This window comes from Armigeres subalbatus, chromosome 3, assembly GCF_024139115.2.
Source record: "Armigeres subalbatus isolate Guangzhou_Male chromosome 3, GZ_Asu_2, whole genome shotgun sequence".
NCBI classification, from domain to species: domain Eukaryota; kingdom Metazoa; phylum Arthropoda; class Insecta; order Diptera; family Culicidae; genus Armigeres; species Armigeres subalbatus.
The window spans coordinates 388,987,536-389,004,721 of record NC_085141.1 but is presented as its reverse complement, the minus strand read 5'-3'; the positions used below and the strand labels follow the sequence as shown (position 1 = coordinate 389,004,721).

The following is a 17,186-nucleotide window of genomic DNA, read 5'->3' as shown; positions in this document are numbered from 1 at the left end:
AATATCAGAGCCAACCAATCTCGTTCATGCATTCCCAACACGGACATCAGAATGATGTAAGTTACGGGCCTTGTGATTAGAAATGTCGTAAAATCTCGATTAATCGATTAGTGTCAAATCGATTACTCTCGATTCTTGACGATTATTGAATCGATTCATCGTTGAGTAGTGATTGATACAAAATTAATCGACTATCACAACGATGAATCGATTTATCGAAGTAATCGTCATCTTAGAGTTGTCGTAAAATCCCGATTAATCGGTTAGTAACTAATCGATTACTTCCGATTCTTGTATATTATTGAATCGATTAATCGTTGGGAAGTAATCGATTCAAAATTAATCGATTATCACAAAGATTATTCGATTAATCGAAGTAATCGATTAATTTGCGACAGCTCTACTTGTGACCCACCTTTTTATTTCCGGGTATAAAAAGGCCCATGATTTGCGCTCGCGCGTCATTTCTGTACGATGGTCCACTGTGAGTGGTCACGTAGAGCGGAAACGAAAAGCACACAGAACGATAGCGTTGGTAGCGGTCCTAGCATCGACAGCGGTGGGATCTACTTATCTATAGAAGTTTAGCGGAAAACGTTCGAGTGGCTATCGTCGGCGTCAGCGGCAATCCAATGAAATTTTCTTGCATGGTTCTGAATCTGGTTTATTTGCAGAACGTATAAATTGATTCTTTTCAAAACCACCATTTTATACTGTGGAAGGTTATTGTGTCAAGAATTTCGTTCAAAGTGCAAATTAATCGCATTGCAACGCCAGAAATTTGCCGTCCGTAGCAGAATCACGAGCACGCGTCGGTGGGAGATGCTACACATATTTATTCATATGGATAACATCAGTGGCAGCCAAGTGAAATTTTCTCAAGATTCTTATTTGGTTTTGCTACTGTTTGTGATTGGGAAGGCGGATTATTGAAAATAAATCGGTTCTCTTAAGGACCACAATTTTGTGGAAGCAAAGGTTTGTTCTCAGGGCCACCATTCTATACAAAGGAAGATTGGGCGAGACGAATTTATTCAAAGTACGACGTCAAAAATTTGCTGTCCGTAGTAGAATCACGAGCGCGCATCGTATGGAGGTGCCAAAAATATGTATTCGCATGGACGGCGTGGCAACCAAGTGAAATTTGCTACCAAGATTCTTATTTTGGTTTTGTTGCTATTTGTGATTTGAAAGGCGCATTATGGAAATTAACTCGGTTTATTACCACAATTCTATGGGAGAAAAGGTTTAGCCGAAAATTTTCTTCAAAGTTCAGCAGCGACAGCAGAAACAATATCACAAACGCGCATCGGAAGGAAAAGCTGCAAAAATGTATTCGCATGGATAGCGTCTATAGCGTTTCATCGGCAAATTTTCGAGTGGATGATGTTGGCATCAATAGCAACTAAGTGAAGTTCTCTCGCCAGATTCTGATTTTAGATTTATTAGATTTCAATCACTAACAAATGAAACGACGGAAAGTGTTGATTTAGTGATTGGAAAGGCGCATGATTAAAAGTAAATTGGTTATTTTTATGACCAAAAATGTATCATAATTTGTGTGCCTGATAGAAAACTGAAAGTGGCTTTGGTCCTCAAAAGAATTAAAGAACTGATTGTGATTCGAGTGATGATGATCCACAATAATTCTTTTCACTAGAATCGGTTCTTTTCAATCAATTCGCAAAATGAATAAAAATCAAATCGGTAATATCCCTTTTCAGCGATTTTCCAGGCCTTTTGACTTAATAAATTTGTTCTAATCCACTTCATTTATTCAGCGACACCAAGCTAAATGTAACTCGGATGCTGCTCGCATGAGAAGAAATCGATCTATATAGGTAGATGTACTTTGATTTCCTCCGTCAGCGCTTCCGCTTCCGCTTGCTGTTCTCTACAACTGCTTCTAGCTTCTTCCTCTTTTCCTGCTTACGATCAACCATTTCGCATGAAAAAAACGCGTTTGATCGCTTCGAAATGCTCAACAAATCAACACGTGAGCAGGAGAACGCTTTGTTAGTATCCAATAAAATTAAACCAGAAGCTCCACCCAGACAATGGTAACATTCACTAAGGGGGCGGAACTCCGACAATGGACTTAAAGCGCTTCCCTAACACAAACATCAAAATTGAGGAACAAAGTGTTGATAGACGAAAAATTTCCATTTAGATCCCCAATTTAGCGTATGTGCTTATGAGTGTGTAACGAGTTTCGGTCTACTGAGTAGAAAATAAGTGAGAAATAATTTAAAAATTTGTGCAAAATCATGAATATGAAGTATTTGTGCAAAATCATGATTTTCATGTGCAAAATCATGATCTCTCTCAATTTGGATTGCGATATCCCTAATTGCTATTGGAGAAAGTCATTTCACGTGGAGCTTTCTGGTTTCAGTATTACAGTAGTTATTGTATTATTGTGCAACAACGTCGGAGCAGTTATTCTAATGCGATATTGAGGAAGTGCCTTCCACTCAAGGTAAGGGTTTTCAGGATGGAATGGATTTGCAGTACAACACCAATCGAAACAAATTTCATTGAAGAAAGGAAATTTCTAAAGGAAGATAAAGATCAACCTATTTGTGACGTGAATATTCCACAACCTACAACATGTTTGGTAAAATGTGTCTCAGATACTCATACTTTAACCAGGATATCATATTTTAAACAACAAACCAATAATACTTTAGTTAACACTAAAATCACTAAAAATAACTTAAGCATGCAGGCTGTGCAAGAGTTTTATCCTTTGCCGAATACAGTAGTTTCTGAAAGGGCTTACCTATTTTCACAAATTAGATGAACGGATATTAAATTCACAATTTTCATTTGCATAGCGACACGATTGACCAAAACATTTGGAACACTCGTTGCCACTTTACAGTTTACGATTTTCATTTGAAGCAGCACATTATAATTACCTTGTGACATCTACAAACAATTTATAGTGCAAAATGCACCTACCTTTCATGGGTTGAAAAAGCATCTAGAATTAAGATTAATAAAATTTGCCGAACATAAATTCCATTTCGCTCGAGACTTTTGATGACAAAGTTTGTGCACAATTATTGTTGATTTTGGCTGCTTGGCGTGATAACCAAAAGTAAGCAAGTCTGGTGGTATAATTTTGGTTAGAGTTTCAATACAAGAATATTTACGATAAATAGGCGCAACCACAGCAAATTAGGCTAAGGTTTGAGTCATGTACCCACTAAGAATTGTATTCAATTTCAGCGCTTTATTCATTTCTTGATTGATTTGATCATTTTGATTGGAAGGGTAAGTTATTCAATGATTCGTTCGGCAACTGAATACAATTTTTATGAAGAATTAAAAATTTTACAAAAAAAAAAGAAAATTTCCAATAAAGAAATCAAGATATAAGCAATAAATAAAAATAAAATTTCCACAAATAATAAAACAATTTTCCAAACAATTAAGAATTTTCCACAAAACAATAATATTTTAGTACTGTTAAAAGTAAAAATAGCAATTATAGAAGAAGAACTTTCCATAAAGAAATCAATATTTTCTATCCAAAAATACAAAATTAATGAAAAATACATAAACAAATCAATATTGGCAATAAACAAATACAAAATTTTCAACAAAATTTATTTTCTTCAAAGGAAAATTTAATTAAAATTTCATAAATAAATAATAATAAAAAATTAATTTGATCAAGTTTTCCATGTACGATGAATGCTTTTAAAGAAAAGGTCATCTATGGAAAAAAAATCAGTTTTGAAACTTTTTATATTTATCTCATATTTTTTTATCGCGCTCTATTGATATTTTGTGGAAAGTTATTAAATATTCATGTAAACAATATTTATTTTGTGAAAAATTTTGTTATTTATTTTTGCGAAATATTGATTTATTTTGGTAAAATTTGTATTTAATTTAATATAAAAAACTTTGATTTCTTTAGGGTAAATTCTTTGTTTGCAATTTCTGCTTTTAAAAGTGGTTAAATATTTTTATCAAAATTTTGCATAATTTGTAAAAAAATATCTTTATTTACTTCTAATACCCTGATCTTTTTATTGGCAATTTCCTATTTTTTTGTGGAAAATGTCTATATTTTTAAAGGGAGCTTTTATTTTAGTCACCTTATTCAACCTGTGAATTCAATTATGTTGAAAAACAAGTCACCATGTATATAAGATTGTTTGTAATTGTAAAATGTCTCACACGAAAGAGAATTTGAATGCTTAATATAGTGAACCACCTAGAAGAGGAAATTTACACTTCCTGCCTATAAGCGAGCAAATTCTACCCTGAAGATCCATAATAGGAAATTGCTTCCCTATAGTCGACTCTCCATTGGATTATCATGTTCTGTTTCGGGATGTTATTTTTCCCTATTATGGACCTCTCAAAATTTTCAACGGGCTTGATGGCCATAGGGCCACCACTTCTGCCTTATACACAGGAGGACAAGGGTTCAATCCCAGGCCTGTTCCATTCCACTTTGTATCTTTCCATATATTCCCCATGTTCTATCAATCGCCAGAACTGGAAATGGATTATCATACCATTTTCAGCTTCTATAATACTGTTAGAATTCGAAAAGCGAATGAACGAAAAGCTCGTTTCGGTAATCAATTAGAATATAATATCTATTTAATTAATTTGACAGCTTCTGCCATAGAACCTATCCCCATGAACTCGTGGCGAGTGCAGAGGTGTTCTCGGCTAGCAGTGGGTGAATGAGTGGGTGAGCGCCGTTATCTACCATATAATAAATACCAGAGCTCTCGGATTGCGCACAGTGAGGTTGGAGACCAATTGCCACGGTCATCATGCTCATACTCATGCTCAATCGCAGATGTTTTGAGCCGAGATGAGAAAATTACTATACCGGGAAACGACGAGGATGTGGATGTGGTTCAAGGCCAGGATAAATGAGATAGTGGCAAAACAGATAAAAATACCAAGATTCTGGTGCTGCTTGAAGTTATAAGGGCCCTGCTGGAATGTGGGAGACTAAAGAACCAGATCAGATTCGATCAGAATTCCTTCTGAAATAGTTATCGGAAGTTGTTCAGGAAGGGGAAGGGGAGCGACCACCAGAATATGTAAACTGGAACTGTTTTGAACGAGAAAGGGCCGGTGCCTCCCAGAGAAAATATATCCTAGAAATGGAGAACGGTCATTTGGCCAATACCCATTCGGCCGAATGCCACTAGGCCGAAACCCATCTGACCCGAAAGGGTCGTTTGGCTGAAAGAGTCATTTGGCTGAAAGGGTCGTTTGGCCGAAAGGGTAATGTGGCCGAAAGGGCCGTTTGGCCGAAAGGGTCGTTTGGCCGAAAGGGTCATTTGGTCGAATAGGTCATTAAGCCTAATAGTTATTTGAAAAGTGAGAAATTGGGAATGAGAAGAGAGACGTCACAATTCTCACTCTTCATTTTTCTCTTCTCACTGTAAAAAGTGAGAAGCGCGAAATGAGTAGTGAGACGTCTCACTACCCCCTTCGCACTACTCACTTTTCACAGTGAGAAGTGAGAAATGGGGAGTGAGAAGTGAGACGTCTCTCTTCTCACTCCTCATTTCTCACTTCTCGCTGTCAAAAGTGAGAAGCGCGAAGTGAGTAGTGAGACGTCCGAAGAAAAAAATGAAGAGTGAGAAGTGAGACATCTCACTACTCACTTTTTACAGCGAGAGATGAGAAATAAGGAGTGAGAAGTGAGACGTCTCATTTATAACTTCTCAAATGACTTTTGGCCTAATGGTATGTTCGACCAAATGGTATATTCGGCCGAACAACTTTCGGCCTAGTGGCATTCGGCCAAATGGCTTTCGGCCGAATGGGTTTCGGCCAAATTATCCTAACCCCCTAAAGATAGTATAAGCAATAGTACAAGGAAGACTGAGCTGTGCCGATAGAGAGTAAGAGAGAGAGAGGGAGAGAGAGAGAAATTAAGTTCTCGTTAGAACTCCTTCTAAAATGGCTTTACTGGTATTGCCAGTAGGAATAAGGATGTGAATTCCATCCGAAAGTTCAATTTCTACGGCATTTCTTGTCGTTTCATCAGGAATTAGAAATTCAACTTTTTATGAAATGTAAACAGAAATTAGTCCGGGAGTTCCTTGTGATGTTTATTGTGAAATTCTCTTGGAACTTTTCAAAAATATCAGACGAAGCGAAATCCACTGGGAAAATTTGAAACGAATGCATAATCGTTTCATGAACATCCCCAAGTTAGATTAGATTTGCTGCTGGCTAGGCAGGCGTTACGATTATAGTGCTCGAATCAATAGGATGACGAAGGAAGTAAATAGAATACGGGTGGAGAATAGAGTCCACGATACCAATCAGGTTTCATTACTAAGAAAATTTTGGAAGGAAAAACAAATTCAAGAAACTGGAAACTGGAAACTAAAAAGAAATCGTTCGGGGCCTGGAGTGGAAAGGAAAGTCTTTCGATCTTTCCCATTCAAACCGCCGAACTAGTCAGATCGTTAAGTGAAGTGAAGATTTTTCAGAGTGATTTTTGCCAAACTACTTTCAGATTCAATTCGAAGTAAAAATAAAAACAAAAATTGTGAGTCAAACCTCGTAAAAATTGTGCAAAAAAAAATATAACGTGAGTCGGAATAAAGAGAACATTAAAGTGCAGGGAGATAGACAAAACAAGAAGTGAGTCACCAGCGGTGAACACTGCCATTGGACTGGAGGGTAGGTGAATTGGAGGTTAGAGAAGCACCACGCGTGCTCCGTGTTCGTAGCCACAAGCTACCAGTGCCAATACGGGTAGCGACAGCACGTACGTTACACCAAGTGCCGAGAATCAGTCGGGGGAGATATTCTTCGCATCTTGACTGCGGGTCACAAAGAATATAGCCAGAGTGCGTGGTCATCGGTATATAGTTGTTCGGCCTCGCGAGCACCACTAGCTAAAAGGTGCACAAATCCGCGAGAGGTTTGACTGGGGAAAGCTTGCCACCGCCAGTGCGAATCGCCTAGACTCACGTCCCGGGAAGAAGGAAACCATGGTAAACACCGTCTGATCCACCACCACCTCCCCACCCAAGAAGGAAGAACGCGACGCTCTCCACGTTGATCTCTTCGCCACCCGTCATTCGGGTCATTTCGCCTTCGAGAAGCGCCTTCGCTGCAGACGCTACATCAGCGCTAGGCGATTCCGAGCTACAAGCCCGAGAGCGGATAGATCACCACAACTCTCAGCCATCGATCAAGGCTACGGTGGCTTGCCCAACACAGGTACACGGCGTCGGGTCCAGCTACATCGTTGATTCGTACGCGGTCGTTAAAGTACCTCCTCTACGTAGGGGAATTGAGCTGTAAGTACCGAAACCCTACACTTTGTAGCACCAATACTTCATCATACCACCACTTAGAAAGATAGTGTTTAAACCTAAGAGAAAACAAAGATATTGTAGATTAACGAAATCGCCGGTATAGACCGTGACGTCACACCTAGGTATTTTTTTAAACTTAGAGCGAAACGAGAAATTAGAAATGTATGTTGCATGCAACCGAATATAGCTACCGTTGAAATGAAAAATAGCTTTAAAATTCAAATCGTTTTAAATTAAAATGGGATTCATTATACATTTTGAATTAACTTTGTGCAATAAACTTAAAGATTGAGAATGAATAAATTAATAGATATTTGGACAAGAGCTAGAATACTGATTGTTTTTAAAAACGGAACTTTTAGAAGGAATGATGTTGTTGGGATTGACTTCTCTGGAACTGTTGATAAGCATTAGTAAGGGGATTCTGCATTGGGTTAGAAATTGAGTTAGCAGGGCAAACTAGTCTCGAGCTCTGGCAGATGACTGTAGTTGTCTGGCGCTTTAAGTCGGAGTTTACCAGCCCATCTAGGATCTGCCTTACAAATTATTTAGAAACATCTTCCGGAGTTGAATTTTTCCCCTTAAACTTCTTCTCAAATTCCTTCGAAAATTTCTTCAGGAACTCCTTTCAGATGTATCACTGGAACTATTTCCTAAATTCGCACCGGAACTCTTACTGGCATTACAGTCGAAACTCTGTCTAAAATTCTCAACAGACTCTCTTCTTAAACTACAACCGGAATTCGTCAGGAGTTCCAAAAGGAACTTTTGCAGAATACCAACAAAATGTCCTCCAGAAATTTTTATCAGTATTCTTTAAAAAAATCAGCCTGGTTTCCAATAAGGTGGTCGGTATTGGCCTTTTTTTAAAATCCCGGTGTTCGTTATTTGGTGGAGTCTATACCGGTAAAATACCGGTATTTGTAGAAATTTCAGAAATAAAAAAATGTGATTGATTGGGAGATAAACAATATTTATTGACAAACTTCGAATGCTAAAATCATTGCTTATTGAGCTAGGCAAAGTGAAACTTAAGTAGACATACCTCTGGTTCAACCGAAGTTGGAAGAATGGTTCCAAGAACGTCGAAAATCAGTGTTAAGTACTTGCCCTTAATCCCTTCAGATTCACAACAGAAGAATTCTTTACGGATTGCTTGCAAGAGTCCTGGCGTCAACGAAGTTGCCCCCGGCAACGCAAGTATTTTGCTCTGCTGCTCTCTTCACGATCCTTCAAGATCCTATCTGATTGCTTAATCAAAGTAGCTCTGGATGTCTTGAAGGAAATGTCAAAATCGTTTCTGATCAATTGCTTTACGGTAGGATTATTAGAAAAGCAAAAAGATCGGCGTATTCTGACTGTCGCTTCTTGGTTCGTTCTTTGAGAGCATCGAATAAGTTGGCGATAATTTATGTGGCTTGATTTGATAACTGCTCTAAAATAGGTTGGAGCACCACGTCGGCTTCACATAAAGTGCTGAACTCACGGCAATGCTGTCCCACAGCAGCTTGGACAAGTTCGAGGGCTAGAATTATTTCACCAACCGCCAAAAAATCCTAATCACTGAAAAGACCATTTGGATTGAAGCTTCAATTCGATCAGAATTTTATGAACAGGCCACTTTAACTTATAGACCCGTTCGAGCATGGATAACATCACAACAAACAATTTGAGCCGAATAAACCATGTTTTTAGCTGCAGAAAGCTATTTTTGGTTGAATAAGCGCTCTATTAGATGCCAATGTTTGTTGGGATGTTATTCCAGCGTGTTTTGGTATCAACTATCAATACAAGTTCTTTTCCGAATTCAGAACGGAAGTATTTCTGCAGCAAACCGTGTCATCCGAAAAAATATTGAACTTCCTCAAATGCTGTTCCAGTAATGTAACACAGTGCTTCCCATCCATCGATCCTTTTATTCGTCGCAGTCCAACGTTCCTCGTTTTCTAACAGGCATGCACATTCCCGCTCATAGTTTGCCGATTTTTGTCAGAAGTCCATTCGTCAAAGCTGGGGCTGATTTTTCGTTGTCCTTTTTCATCCATTTCATCGAAGTCACCTCGGTATGCCAAATTTCATGTTCACCACCCTAGTTTCCAACCGCAATCCAATCGTTTTGAATTGTCTTGAATCTGCTTTTCTTCTAAGTCATCTATAGTACGAACTGCTCATCGATGAACTTTTTGAGCATATCCCAAAAACACTTAGAGAATTGTACTCGAAACATATACATAACATATACAATATCTGAATAGGAAGCTTATATTTTTTGTATAATAATCTAACCATTTTGCATTTTTCCAATTCTTATACAGATTTGCTCTGCTTATACAGAATTGTAAGAAAATTTGACATCCGCTTATTAGGAGTATGTCCTAAGTGTGCTGTTCTAAAACCTCATTGTTGTCATCAAGGTCTTCATTGCTGAAGACTTTCTTGCTAGAAGTCTATTTCGTCGGGACATCTTCTCGATCGGCATCTAAAAGCGGGTTCCAAAAAAATCGCTTTCATTGCCTATAAGACACTGAATTTAATGATTATTTTTTTTAATAAGCTACATTATTTATTCAGAACTTCACTAGTTCCGGAATAAAGCACGCGGCTAGACCCTATTGTAAAAGAGGGTGAATTGAAAACTTTCGCGTGCAATAATGATAACACCGCATAAGTACTTCGAACTTGATACTGGTTTCCTAATAATTACGGAATGGTGGAGCGGACTTCAAGTTCAAGCTTAAAATAGATTAATTATTGAAATGAAAAAAATACATTTGAAAGAACACGCGCTAACTCTTTCTAAAAAAAATCTTGGGAAGAGTTCAATATCAGTCTACCGAAAACATCCAATGCTTATAACAACTGTGAGGTACAATCAATATGCGGCGGAAGAACACCATGAGCGAAACTTAATACTTCAAAAATAAATCAATAACGGAGAGCGGATGAACCGCTAGTGCACGCGAGCTCGATTCTTTCAATGGCAGCTTTGCGTTCTTCCTGATCATATGGGAATGCACGCCTATCGTCCCTTCTTTTGCCCCAACCTCGCTGCACATACTCTTCCTCGTTTGAGTGCCGGTTGTTGGCTCATTGTTTTCATTCCGCTGTCGAGTGTTGCCTACCCCGCCGGAAAGGAAATGTCCCTTCTCCCGACCGCTTGTTCTATCGAGAAGCATTGCATCGGAATAATAAAAGGATAAGATGCGGCGGACCGGAGGGCGACGGCCGATTGGATGTCGTCTGTCAGAAAGCCGAATATTTCAAACTAACGAGCACACAAATCAAAATATTGATGACGGGAGAAATGAAATGAATGGGAAACATTTGACAGAGACTTGTACCGTGTCCGATGGCAGCGCAAAGATAAACACTCACTTGTTGCCGGGTCTCGACTCGCGATGAATTTAAATGATGACTCTTTGACGGAATTTTGGCCTCCGTTGCTAGCGCTTGTAATTGGGAATGTAGATTGTAGATGGGAGATGGTCGGAAACTGATACTGATTTGATGATGCAAAATATTGGGGTTCGATCGGTTTGCTAAAATTCTTCGAACAAATTGGGATGGCCCATAATGAGGGTTTGCAATACACACTTTGTTGCAGATCTAATTCCCTCAATAATTGTCCTAATTTTCATAATATCAAATTACACCGCGAGTCGAGAACCACAGCTACAAGTGCTTCGATCGATAAATGCCTGTGTTTAGAATGTCGTTATTCATATTATCATGCACCGGAGAATTCTCATGTCTGGACAGGATCGCCAGGGGCCGCGTCAGTTTGACAAAACCGCACCGGACGCGGACGGCCAAACTACCACAGTTTCGGCTGGCTGCATCTTTTTGACCGATCCCGCTACCATACGAAAGCAAACAAACCACAGCCGTGCGCATTAGAGCGCATTAGGACTCGTCTCGAGAGTATGTAAAACCGCAAATTTGAAGAGCTATCACACCCAGCGTCGTCGTCGTCGTCGGAGACGGAGACGGAGACAGCGGGGGAGGAGAAGAACCACATGAAAATTATCGTCATTATAATATCAAATCATAATTATGATAATGTGTTTTCTTAGAAATTGAGCCTCACCGTCGACCTTGCTTCATCTCTCACAGTTCATCAGACGACATCTATCTGTTAGACCGTTTCAGACATATAGCACAAAAATGATGTTCCTCATGGATAACCATGATAACACGATGACTGCCCAATACATGTTGTCTAAGCACCGAGCCAGATATATCGCTTACTTAGAATATCTCAAATAAGAGATATCTCTATGTCGGCATGTCCCCTCATTTCAACATCACGTGAGGGAAACTCTCCCCCTGTACCATATACAAGAAAAAAAATCCTCAGAAAACAAAAAATGGGTCAGTCTAATGTCGAATTCGCTTCCCATTCCATCCGAAAATTCTTCTTGCAACGTCAACCACATGTGGGAGATGACGCTACAAAATCCGGATCGTCCCGTGGTGGTAAATGGTTTACCTTTCGTTCATGTGTGTGTTGGCAGAGAGCGTCTCGTTGAAACACAGATCACCGGGGAGTTAATTTGGAAGACAAATAACCCAAAGTTGGAGACGGTAAAATGATGATGATGGCTTTGTTGCTCGTAGTTGTCGCCTTATAACAGTGAGATGTTCATCCTAATTTAGCTCATCTTGATAGTGTCTGATTTAATCGTTGTTGGGGTAGCAGTTCTAGTTTCCACAACTTATTCTTATTCTTTAAGGCCCATCAACCCAGTGTTCTGCATGCAGTTTCAAAGCTACTTATTGTGAAAGGCATAAAATTTCTTCAGTTTGCCAAAGAAAATACTCCCGATTTTCAATTTATTCGAATTTCCTTAGGAGGAAATTCATTCGAATTTCCTTTGAAAATTCATTCGAATTTCCGTGGGAAATTCATTCGAATTTCCGTGGGAAATTCATTCGAATTTCCGTGGGAAATTCATTCGAATTTCCGTGGGAAATTCATTCGAATTTCCGTGGGAAATTCATTCGAATTTCCGTGGGAAATTCATTCGAATTTCCGTGGAAATTCATTCGAATTTCTCTGGGAAATTCATTCGAATTTCCGTGGAAATTCATCCGAATTTCCATGGGAAATTCATCCGATTTCCATGGGAAATTCATCCGAATTTCCATGGAAATTCATCCGATTTCCATGGAAATTCATCCGAATTTCCATGGGAAATTCATCCGAATTCCATGGGAAATTCATCCGATTCCATGGGAAATTCATCCGAATTTCCATGGGAAATTCATCCGAATTTCCATGGGAAATTCATCCGAATTTCCATGGAAATTCATCCGATTTCCATGGAAATTCATCCGATTTCCATGGGAAATTCATCCGAATTCCATGGAAATTCATCCGAATTCCATGGGAAATTCATCCGATTTCCATGGGAAATTCATCCGAATTCCATGGGAAATTCATCTGAATTCCATGGAAATTCATCCGAATTCCGTGGGAAATTCATCCGAATTTCCGTGGAAATTCATCCGACTTCCGTGGAAATTCATCCGATTTCCGTGGGAAATTCATCCGAATTTCCGTGGAAATTCATCCGATTTCCGTGGGAAATTCATCCGAATTTCCGTGGGAAATTCATCCGAATTTCCGTGGAAATTCATCCGAATTCCGTGGGAAATTCATCCGATTTCCGTGGGAAATTCATCCGATTTCCGTGGAAATTCATCCGAATTTCCGTGGAAATTCATTTGAATTTCGTGGGAAATTCATCCGAATTTCCGTGGGAAATTCATCCGAATTTCCGTGGAAATTCATCCGAATTCCGTGGAAATTCATCCGAATTTCCGAGGGAAATTCATCCGATTTTCCGAGGGAAATTCATCTGAATTTCCGAGGGGAATTCATCCAAATTTCTGAGGGAAATTCATCCGACTTTCCGAGAGAAATTCATCCGAATTTCCGTGGAAAATTTATCCGAATTTCCGAGGAAAATACATCCGATTTTCCGAGGAAAATTCATCCGAATTTCCGTGGGAAATTCATCCGAATTTCCGTGGGAAATTCATCAGAATTTCCGTGGGAAATTCATCCGAATTCCCGGTGCAAATTCAACCTAATTTCCGGTGGAAATTCATCCGTATTTCCGGTGGAAATTCATCCGAATTTCCATGGAAATTCATCCGATTTCCATGGGAAATTCATCCGAATTTCCATGGAAATTCATCCGATTTCCATGGAAATTCATCCGATTTCCATGGGAAATTCATCCGATTTCCATGGGAAATTCATCCGATTTCCGTGGGAAATTCATCCTAATTTCCGTGGGAAATTCATCTGAATTTCCGAGGGAATTCATCCAAATTTCCTAGAAAAATTCACCCGAATTTCTAAGGGAAATTCATCCAAATTTCCGAGGAAAAATCATCCGAATTTCCGAGGGAAATTCATCCGAATTTCCGAGGGAAATTCATCCAAATTTCCGAGGGAAATTCATCCTAATTTCCGTAGGAAATTCATCGGAATTTCCGAGGAAAGTCATCAAAATTTCCTTGGCAAATGCAACCGAATGTACGTGGGAAATTTAACCGATTGTCCGTGGGAAATGCATCCGACTTTCCGTGGGAAATTCATCCGATATTCCGTGGGAAATTCATCCGATATTCCGTGGGAAATTCATCCGATTTCCGTGGGAAATTCATCCGATTTCCGTGGAAATTCATCCGAATTTCCGTGGGAAATTCATCCGATTTCCGTGGAAATTCATCCGATTTCCGTGGAAATTCATGCGAATTTCCGAGGGAAATTCATTCGAATTTCCGAGGAAAATTCATCTGACTTTCCGAGGGAAATTCATCCGAATTTCCGAGGAAAATTCATCCGAATTTCCGAGGGAAATTCATCCGAACTTCCGAAGTAATTCATCCGAATTTCCGAGGGAAATTCATCCGAATATCCGAGGGAAATTCATCCGAATTTCCGAGGGAATTTCATCCAAATTTCCGAAGAAAATTCATCCGAATTTCTGGAGGAAATTCATCCAAATTTCCAAGAAAAATTCATCCTAATTTCCGTGGGAAATTCATCTGAATTTCCGTGGAAATTCATCCGAAATTCCGTGGGAAATTCATCCTAATTTCCGTAGGAAATTCATCGGAATTTCCGAGGAAAGTCATCCAAATTTCCGAGGGAAATTCATCCAAATTTCCGGGGGAAATCTATCCGAATTTCCTAGGGAAATTCATCCGATTTTCCGAGGGAAATTCATCTGACTTTCCGAGGGAAATTCATCAAAATTTCTGTGGGAAATTCATCCGAATTTCCATGGGAAATTCATCCCAATTTCCAGAAATTCATTCGAATTTCTATGAGAATTTCTTTTGAATTTCCAAGGGAAGTTCATCCGAATTTCCATGGGAAATTCATCCGAATTTCCATGGGAAATTCATCCGAATTTCCATGGGAAATTCATCCGAATTTCCATGGGAAATTCATCCGAATTTCCATGGGAAATTCATCCGAATTTTCATGGGAAATTCATCCGAATTTCCATGGGAAATTCATCCGAATTTCCATGGGAAACACATCCGGATTTCCATGGGAAATTCATCCGAATTTCCGTGGGAAATTCATCCGAATTTCCGTGGGAAATTCATCCGAATTTCCGTGGGAAATTCATTCGAATTTCCGTGGGAAATTCGTCCGAATTTCCGTGGAAAGTTCATCCGAAATTTTGTGGGAAATTCATCCGAAATTTTGTGGGAAATTCATCAGAAATTTTGTGGGAAATTCATCCGAAATTTTGTGGGAAATTCATCCGAAATTCCGTGAGAAATTCATCCGCAATTATATGAGAAATTCATCCGTATTTCCGTGGGAAATTCATCCGAATTTCCGTGGGAAATTCATCCGAATTTCCGTGGGAAATTCATCCGAATTTCCGTGGGAAATTCATCCAAATTTCCGAGGGAAATTCATCCGAATTTCCGTGGAAATTCATCCGATTTCCGTGGAAATTCATCCGAATTTCCGGTGGAAATTCATCCGAATTTCCGGTGGAAATTCATCCGAATTTCCGGTGGAAATTCATCCGAATTTCCGGTGGAAATTCATCCGAATTTCCGGTGGAAATTCATCCGAATTTCCGGTGGAAATTCATCCGAATTTCCGGTGGAAATTCATCCGAATTTCCGGTGGAAATTCATCCGAATTTCCGGTGGAAATTCATCCGAATTTCCGGTGGAAATTCATCCGAATTTCCGGTGGAAATTCATCCGAATTTCCGTGGGAAATTCATCTGAATTTCCGTGGGAAATTCGTCCGAATTTCCGTGGAAAGTTCATCCGAAATTTTAAGGGAAATTCGTCCGAATTTCCGTGGAAAGTTCATCCGAAATTTTGTGGGAAATTCATCCGAAATTTTGTGGGAAATTCATCCGAAATTCCGTGGGAAATTCATCCGTAATTTATGGGAAATTAATCCGAATTTCCATGGGAAATTCATCCGAATTTCCGTGGGAAATGCATCCGAATTTCCGTAGGAAATTCATCCGAATTTCGGTTGGAAACTCATCCGTATTTCCGTTGGAAATTCATCCGAATTTACGTTGGAAATTCATCCCAATTTCCGTGGGAATTCAATCCGAATTTCCGTGGGAAATTCATCCTAATTTCCGGGGGAAATTCATCCGAATTTCCGTGGGAAATTCATCCGAATTTCCGTGGGAAATTCATCCGAATTCCCGTGGGAGATTCATCCGAATTCCCGTGGGAAATTCATCCGAAATTCCGTGGGAAGTTCATCCGAAATTCCTTGGGAAGTTCGTCCGAATTTCCGTGAGCAATTCATCCGAATTTCCGTGGGAAATTCATCCGTATTTCCGTGGGTAATTCATCCGAATTTCCGTGGGAAATTCATCCGAATTTCCGTGGGAAATTCATCCGAATTTCCGTGAGAAATTCATCCGAATTTCCGTGAGAAATTCATCTGAATTTCCGTGAGAAATTCATCCGAATTTCCGTGAGAAATTCATCCGAATTTCCGTGGAAATTCATCCGAATTTCCGTGGAAATTCATCCAATTTCCGTGGGAAATTCATCCGAATTTCCTTGGGAAATTCATCCGAATTCCGTGGAAATTCATCCGAATTTCCGTGGAAATTCATCCGACTTCCGTGGAAATTCATCCGATTTCCGTGGGAAATTCGTCCGAATTTCCGTGGAAATTCATCCGAATTTCCGTGGAAATTAATCCGAATTTTCTTAGGAAATTCATCCGAAATTTCTTGGGAAATTCATCCGAATTTCCGTGGGAAATTCATCCGAATTTCCGTGGGAAATTCATCCGAATTTCCGTGGGAAATTCATCCGAATTTCCGTGGGAAATTCATCCGAATTTCCGTGGGAAATTCATCCGAATTTCCGTGGGAAATTCATCCGAATTTCCGTGGGAAATTCATCCAAATTTCCGTGGGAAATTCATCCAAATTTCCGTGGGTAATTCATCCGAATTTCCATGAGAAAATCATCCGAATTTGTTTTAATTCATTTGACATTTTTCCTTAAATTCATTTGAAACTTCACGATTTACAGGAACTTCCAAGGAAAATTCTTCCAAATTCTCTCGATAATTTTATCTGAACTTTCTTGGGAAATTGATTGGAAGTTGAGAAATTTGAAATTTGTTAGAAATTTTTCGTGAAATTCATTCATTCAGGATTGATCCAAATTGCCTCGGAAAATTCATTCAATCTTTCAAAAATTTACTAGAAATTCCACGAGAAATTCATTCAAAGTTCCTTGAGAAGTTCACTCGAGTTCTCTCGGGTAATTGTTCCAATTTTCCTTGGGAATTTAATTCGAATCTTTTATGGAAATTCTTCC

At 39.2% G+C, this 17,186-nt stretch overlaps 1 protein-coding gene across 1 annotated transcript in view; it reads right to left on the bottom strand.

Moving 5' to 3' along the window:
* LOC134223878 (MOXD1 homolog 2-like) overlaps window positions 1-17,186 on the bottom strand; it is a 634,833-nt gene that overhangs the window by 365,203 nt on the left and 252,444 nt on the right. The gene's annotated exons all lie outside the window — the stretch shown is intronic.